The sequence below is a fragment of the Eschrichtius robustus genome, chromosome 3 (assembly GCF_028021215.1).
Source record: "Eschrichtius robustus isolate mEscRob2 chromosome 3, mEscRob2.pri, whole genome shotgun sequence".
NCBI lineage: Eukaryota > Metazoa > Chordata > Mammalia > Artiodactyla > Eschrichtiidae > Eschrichtius > Eschrichtius robustus.
The window spans coordinates 7504785-7511434 of record NC_090826.1 but is presented as its reverse complement, the minus strand read 5'-3'; positions in this window follow the sequence as shown (position 1 = coordinate 7511434).

Sequence of the window (6650 nt, the reverse complement as noted above, 5' to 3'; positions counted from 1 at the left end):
TACCCCACATCTAGCTTCCCCTATTGCTAGCACCTCACATAATTATGGTACAATCTTCACAACGAATGAACTGATATCACTACTAGAAAAACTCTATAATTAGGTTTTGTTTCTACATAGGTTAATAATTGGAAATCCATACCAATTCCATGTATTCTAGTGATTTTGTGGGGAAAAAATACAGTTGAAAAGCAACTTCGAGCTGGTTACTGCTTACTCAGCATGGAAGCAGAAAATGGGACCTGCTGATTTGGTCTCTTTCTATACTGCTCGGTTGTGCCTGCGGTCACTTGGGGCCATTTCTACCAGCCCTTCTATAAGGTCATCAGCTAATGCAGCTGGTGATTTGGCAGTGTGGAGTGAAAGGGCCAAATAAAAATGAAATATTCAATCCAACTCCCCCACCCTTTTTGCTATTTATAAGGTCAAAATAGAGATCCATGTCCCTCAGGCTCCACCACGGCGAATTTGGGAGCTGCAAGTTCATGACAAGCTGTCAGTGTCTCTGAAAGCAGATAACCAAGTCTCTAGACAAAATCCCAACTCAGCAAACCTCTCAGCAGCTGCGGGGAGGCCTCAAGGTCATAAAATGCCTTGACCAGTGATAGACGGCTGCTCCATACTAGGCCTGGCAATAAAATCAACTTCAGAAAACCACGGGCTTTTCCTTAAATCAATTAGTCTTCCTGCATTATGTCTACAGCAAGTTGAAAAGGGGAAATCATGCATCTCCTCGCCGGAAGGCAGCACCAGCAGTTCTTGGGGAGTGTTCTGGCGATCTGGCGGGCAGGTGAGGGCTATGCTATGTGGACTTGTGCTAATATGTATAATTTAGATGGATTAACTTGGAAAGGTCCACTAGTATTAAAAGGAAGAGTTCAGGTTGTTTAAAGAAATTCTGTAAAATGCACCAAGCGGCCCCAGCAGCGATGCCCTGACACACAGGCTGTCTGATTCTGGCTAAGGTGCCACAGGCAGTGAGGAAGCCCCTACATATGTATTGCTATTAATTTCCACACGCGATTCAAGCTAAGTAGCAAATAATTCAGCTAAGTAGAGGAAACCACCAAACACAGAAAATGCTGCTATGCTCATAAATCTTGGACTCATATCTTACTTGGTTCTCCAAAAATTGAACAACTTTTAGTTAAAAAAAAAAAAAAAAAAAGAAATCACCACCAGAAAACTCTTTCCACCTTCAGAATTGAGGGGACCAGTGAAAGGACCCCAGCAAAATTTCACCTGCACACTTAGCCCTGGGCAGTTAGGCTACTTAATGCACTGTGTGGGGTAGGTAAACCCCCTGGGACTCACACCCAAAATTGCTTTCTGTGGGACTTCACTGGCAGTCCAGTGGTTAAGGCTCCCGCACTTCCACTGCAGGGGGCATGGGTTCGATTCCTGGTCAGGGAACTAAGATCCCACATGCCCCACCATGTGGCCAAAAATAAACAAAAAACCCCCCAAAACAGAAACCAAACCAAAACAAAATTGCTTTGTTTAACCCCAAAAACATACAGTAGAGGTGTCGCCATTTCTGCCCCAGGGGACTGTTTCTTTGACATCACATATGATCTTCCGGGCAGCGAGGGCAGAGCCGACACCCAGCATCCCAGTCAGTTTGAGTTTTCCCCCTCAAATCCCAGGGCTTGGGCCCAGTGGGAGACTGTCCGCTCTAAGCATGGTTAGTGGTCCGTCCTTGGTTTGGAAGGGGAAGGACAAACATCCCCAGAGTCAGCTGCGGCTTCATCCCCGGTCCTGTCCAGGTCCAGAGCCAGCAGCTCTGCCCATCGCCGCTGCCCACGGTCTGCTCGTGCCCCTGAGGTAGCAGGTTCCATCCCTGGGGCACTGGATGGAACAGCCAGAGCTCGTGTTCCCACCTCTGAGGGGCGGCCTCCGGGCCGGGTGGTGGACCTGTTGTCCCTGTGAGGTCCCTCCCCGCGGCCCCCAGATCCAGCCTGGCCCCTTTGCCTTCGTTGGGGTGAGGGCAGGTTGGCGGGGTCACACCAGGCCAGATATTTACAAATGCCCATCCCCAGCTTCCCCATGAAGACTCTGCCTGGACTTCCCTGGTGGCACAGTGGTTAAGAATCCGCCTGCCAATGCAGGGGACACGGGCTCGAGCCCGGGTCCGGGAAGATCCCACATGCTGCGGAGCAACTAAGCCCGTGCGCCACAACTACTGAGTCTGTGCTCTAGAGCCCGCAAGCCATAACTACTGAGCCCGCGTGCCACAACTACTGAAGCCCGCACGCCTAGAGCCCGTGCTCCGCAACAAGAGAAGCCACCGCAATGAGAAGCCCGCACACAGCAACGAAGTAGCTCCCACTCGCCGCAACTAGAGAAAACCCGCGTGCAGCAACCAAGACCCAACGCAGCCAAAATTAAATAAGTAAATAAATAAATTTATTTTAAAAAAAGGAAAAAAAAAAGACTCTGCCTACCCCGACCCCCAGCTCAGCCTTAAACCACACAGAGACCTCACCTCTGAGTGTGGGTGGCAGACACTTTCCTCCAGACAATCCAAGAAGACAAAACTCCTAAATCAGACCCACTCCCCAGTGACTTCCAGTACGAGGTTAGAGGTGGGCTTCTCTCCCACGCCTCCCCCAGCCTGGCCCTCACAGGGACCCTCTAGTATCCTGGTTCAGCTCAGAGAGGAGGGTCAGAGCTTGTGTCTCTCAAGCCTGAAGTGCCATCAAACCTGCAGGACCCCTTCTCTTGACAGTGGCTTCTGCCACCTTCTGCCTTCACCTCCCCCCATCGTGAGCAGCCCTCCCCACCTACTCCAGGGTCATGGCTTCCTAGGTGGGAAGGGGCTTTGGATGCCTCCTGGCCTCTGTTGTCCTACCTGATGTTCCTCTGTGACAGTAGTAATTTGTTACCGTGACTGTTCCTTTCTTTAATCCCGTCTCCTCCCCACCAGCACTGCACACCCTTCGGGCAGGAACCGCGTCCTCCCCTCCAATGGAAATGGGAGAGGTGTGACCCTTGCGGCTTCCCTGGGGATCTGGTCTCCGCTGGCCTCCTGCCCTGCCCACAAGTGCTCAGCCCAGGTCTCCCCTCTCCTTGTCTCTGTTCCTGGTCTGCCCTCCAGGTCCATGAAGCCCCTCCAAAGGGGCTCTGAAGCCTAGCATCTGGCACTCTCCCCCTGGCTTCAGGGAGCCCTAAATGTGTGTCCTTCCTGACACCTCTCTTTGGAGTTGAGACCCGGACATATCTGCATGCTGGCAGCCTAATGGACATTTCATTCATTATTCATTCATGCATCAACAGCTAATGAGCCTCAACTCCAAGCCAAGTTCTCTGCTCTCGTGGAAATTATGTTCTGAAGGGAGAGGCAGCCGAGTAAGTCATCTCAGTGGGCAACCACCACTTGTCATTCATGGAAGAAACCGTATGATGTTGAGAGAATAATAGGGGAACCCATTCAGAGCGGGCCTCTCAAGGCGGCCTTTTAGTGGGACCTGAAGCTGTGCAGTCAGAGGAGGAGGGCTCCAGGCAGGGGCACAGTTGTCTCCAAAGGACCCCATGCAAATGCTCAAAGCCTATGCTCTGCCCCTGCCACCACTCTAGTTTCCCTAGGTCGGGAGGGACCCCTTCAGCCAGCCAACTGTGTTCACTAAAAACCCAGGGGTCAAACTGGACACTCCTCTGCCCCTACCTCCAATCACCAAGTCCTGTGGGTTGTCCCTGGAACCTGACAGTGTCACTCTGCCTCCATCCCGTCCCAGCTGCCATTTTCTCTCTCCTGAACCACGTGGCAGCCCCCCTCCCCGCCCCCGATGGTTCGCTGGTTTCGTTCTTGTGCTCTTCCTACCCATACTCGTTGCTCTGATAAATCATCTTTTAGAAATGCATGTTTTCTGGGACTTCCCTGGCGGTCCAGTGGTTAAGACTCTGTGCTTCCACTGCAGGGGGCACGGGTTCGATCCCTGGTCAGGGAACTAGGATCCCGCATACCACGTGGCACAGCCAAAAAATAAAAAAAAAAGCACATTTGCTCCTGTCCCTCCTTTGCTTATACTCGACACTGGCTTTCCCTTTGTTTTTAGGATGAAATCTGAAATCCCTAATGTGCCCCTCATGGTACCCTTTGTGGGTGGTTTCTGCTCTCCTCCTGGGCTCACCTGGAGCTACTTGCACACTCCCTCCCTGGGTTCCTGCCGCACTAACCTTTGGATTCCTTGAAAGCCACCCCAGGGCCTTTGCATAAGCACTTACTCCCACTTATAGTGATACATCTCATCTTGCCTTAAAGTTTCATCTCTAACCTCAAGGGACCATGACCCATGACTTCACAGCTCTTTCAGGTGTGTAATTATGTACTGGGTACTTACCTAAGCCCGCCCCTCCTGCTCCAGGTAGGCTCTGGGGAGCAGGGGCATCTCTGTTCTGCCCACCATGGTAGCCCCAGTGCCCAGCACAGCCTGGCACATGCTAGGGGCACCACAATAATTATCGTGGAAATCTGGCTGGCAATGGATGAAGAATCTGGCTGCAGAAATCCTGGATCTCTCGCCTCCGTCACTGTGATCCAGCTCGCTCTCACCTGCCAGACCCTTCGGGGACTGAGAGCAGCTTTCCCCACTTCTGCCCCCTGGAGCACAATGTCCTCAGAGCTGCTACCGCAAAAAGCATTTGGCAGCAGTGGAGCCACTCCGGACCCCTCAAACATCCTCTAAGGGGGGGGCTTCTGACTCTGATCGCCCCTTAGACCCTTCTAAGGAGGTCATCATCGAGGTCCTTCAGCTCTTGTTGCACGGAGGGGTCCAGGCATCACACGGTTGGTAAGGTAGCTGGTATGCTAGCAGTGATTTTCAAAACTTTTTCTTTTTAATCTGCAGAACTTTTTTCTGACATACAACCCAAGTGGAGCCCAGCACTTGAAAACTGAGCTTCGCTGCTAGACAGGGTGCTGGGCACCCTGCTTGCTCCCCTTCACCCTCCACCAAGTCCCTCCCTGGAGCCCGAGGGGGTGGGGAACCTTCTCTTTACAAATGTGACCAGAAGTTCGATCTTCTGATCATCTTTCCACGCCACCACGTAAGCTGTCTGGTAACCAGGTGCAGGTTTCCAAAGCAAAAGTCAGCTCAAGATTTTTGAAAAAACAAACAAAACACAACTCATCATTTTCTGTAGCTTCCTAGAATGCAACCAGGCAACGCATATCAACAGCTTCAGAACCCTGAAAACCTTTGATAGAACAACTCAACTCTCAAGAATTATCCTAAGAAAAGTCTTAAGTACCGAAGACGTAGGTTCCTGCAAGATGCTTACTGCTGTCCCAATTATAAAAGCAGGGAGAAATGATAAGCCTTCTAGATGCTCAGCAGTAAGGGAAGGTAAAATTACCTGCTTGTGCTCACGGGGAAGGCAGCCTTTAAGAGGGACGAGAAATCACACTTGAGATGGAAATAGGCCCATGATGGTGTAAAGTGAGAAATAAAGTGACAAAATGTTGTGGACAGAAAGAACCCATTTTCGTAAAAGAAAAAAAAAAAAGAAGGTATGTATGTAGAAAAAGAAGGGTAGATGCCAATATTTTAATTGTGGGATTATGAGTCGTTTTTTTTTGCTCACTTGTACTTCTAGATTTTCTACAATAAACGTATTTCCCTTTTATAAGAAAACAACAGGACTTCCTTGGTGGTCCAGTGGTTAAGAATCCCCCTTCCAATGCAGGGGGACACGGGCTTGATCTCTGGTCGGAGAACTAAGATCCCGCATGGCACAACGAAGAGCCTGGGCGCTGCAACGAGAGATCCCGTGTGCCGCAACTAAGACTCAACGCAGCCAAATAAATAAATAAATAAATAAATAAATCTTAAAGGAAAAAAAAAAAAACAAACAAAAAACAGATGACATTAGTAAGATAATAATAGACACATCTAAAGGAAGAAATCCCTCACAGAAACAACTGTGGTTGAGCCTCCCCGCGGCCCCCTCAGCTGGGTTTCCTCTTCCCAGCACAGGGCTGGGTGGGAGCCCTGAGCAAGGGGACCCGCGTGACTTTTAAGGGAGCCTCTGGTTCTTCCTGGGCAGGCACCTCGCAGGCTCAATGGAGGAGAGGGCTCCTAAGAAGTGGGCCCTTTGGCCCCCTGAGGTCACAGCCTCAGGGGACATCACACCACTGAGGTCAGTGAACTCAGGGCGTTTGTGGCTCCACCTGCAGGCAGCTTGGCCCTGCTGCCCCAGAAGGTCAGCTGTGACCTGCGTGCGGTCAGTGAGCAGCCCAGCCCCGTCCCTTCCCATCTGCCCCGCCGGCCTCAGGGAGCCAAGCACCCGCCATCCACCCTCCCCATGGGTGCTGGGCCCGAATGAGGCCCTCTGCTTCGTGTGGTGCTTTAATTATCCCCAGCTCAACCCTGGATGGTGGGCTTGTTACTTCACAGCGTCAAAATGAAGCCCATGAAAATGCAGACTCTGCAGTCACCAGGCAGCCTGGGCCCAGAACTTGTGCTGGGACGCTTAGGACGCCAGCCCGCTGGTTGGGACGGGATCTCGCAAAGAGACGGCTAAGCCCCTGCTCACACTGTTTGCCCAGAACACACCGCCCCCCAACCCCCGTCTCTGCTCAGGAGAATCCGGTTCACCCTCCCGCCGCCCAGGCCCGTCCAGGCAGATAATGTCCTGTTCAAATCCTTCAG